This window comes from Elephantulus edwardii, unplaced genomic scaffold, assembly GCF_000299155.1.
Source record: "Elephantulus edwardii isolate Elephantulus edwardi_28Jun2011 unplaced genomic scaffold, EleEdw1.0 scaffold00195, whole genome shotgun sequence".
NCBI lineage: Eukaryota > Metazoa > Chordata > Mammalia > Macroscelidea > Macroscelididae > Elephantulus > Elephantulus edwardii.
The window spans coordinates 417,280-418,812 of NW_006399945.1; positions in this window are offsets into that span (position 1 = coordinate 417,280).

The window sequence follows — 1,533 nt, forward strand, 5'->3', positions numbered from 1 at the left end:
ACAGGAGACTGCCCCTCCTTCTCCAGCAGATCATGAAGTAGAGTCTGGGTTTCCCCCCGCCCCCCAGGTGCCTGTCGGGGCCTGGGTTTCAGCTGTCCACACCACAGCAGTGGGCAACGAGCTTAAAGCCCCTGATGGCTCTGGGCACTGACTCTCAACAGTGGCTATGGATGAAGTCACAAGCGATTTTCAGCCAGCGCCAGTAATTTTTTATTTTTTAATGCTGGGAAATACAAAACTTTGCATTAATAATCTTAATGTATTAGATTATTTTCATGAAGCTTTGGTGGCCTAGTGCCAAGACTCTATGCTGCGATCCTAAAGACATGCAGTTTGAATCGTCAGCTGTTCTGCTGGTGGGTAATCTCTGTCTCTGAAAACCCGCTGGATGGTCCACCATGGACCAGTTCTAGCTCGATGGTACACAACATCAATACCAAAATTTTCCTAATTATCAAAGGGAAATCTGCCATGCTGGTCAGATGAACGCAGGGCTGGTGAAGAAACCCTCAACAAGGAAGCTGAATGCCCAGTTCATCCCTAGCTGGAGCTCTGGTGGCCTAGTGGTAAGAAGCTGCGCTGCAATCCTGAACGTACATGATCTGAATCCACCAGCTGCTCTGCGGGAGAAGGATGGGCAATCTCCTCCCTTTTGATTAGGAGGCTATTAGCTATAGGTCAGTTCTACCTCAATGGTTAACAACATCTCTAGCTAGATAATGGCTTTTTTTTTAAGTTGGCCACTTTAATTTCTTTTATTTAGAACTTTCTAGACTGTAAACTAGATAATTTCTGAAGTTCTTGTAGCTTTTGATCAAAATTCATTACTCAATGACAATAAAGTTGTGCATCTCCACATTCCATACCCACCACTGCCGAACAAACCAGGTAACCTTAGAAACCACCTCACTGCTCCAGGTCTAAAATCTTCAAATGTAAAACTGCGGGTACACCTGAAATGTCTCTTCTAAGTGCATCAGAGATGAATTTACATCAACTGTGATTTCTCTGGAAGGAAAGAAATTTTCTTTTCAGCAATTATAGTGAAGTATGCTTGCATGGCCCTAGTCTTCACGGAAGAGAGGCCCTCTCCTCCCCATCTAAGTAAACTTACTGCAAATTCATGATACTTTCAGATGTTGTTGTTGCTGTGTGTGCCATCGAGTCGACTATGACTCATAGAGACCCTACAATAGCTCTGAACCTGCCCTATCCTGAGCCAGTCTCACTGTTTCCTGTGACAATCTCATTTCACTGTTACATCTACCCTCATTACCCCAGTTATTGTGTCAATCCATCTCATCTGTGGTCTTCCTCTCCTGTGCTGTCCCTCCACCCTTCCAACCATAATAACCTTCTCCAAAGACTGGTCCCTCCTGGCTACATGTCCAAAGTATATGAGACAGAGTCTTAAAATCATTGTCTCCAAGGAGCAGCTTAGTTTCACCCTCTCCAGGACAGATCTGCTTCTCACAGGAAGACAAGGTTTCCTGGAAGGGAGTGCAGACATCTGTACTCTACGAAACTCTCTAC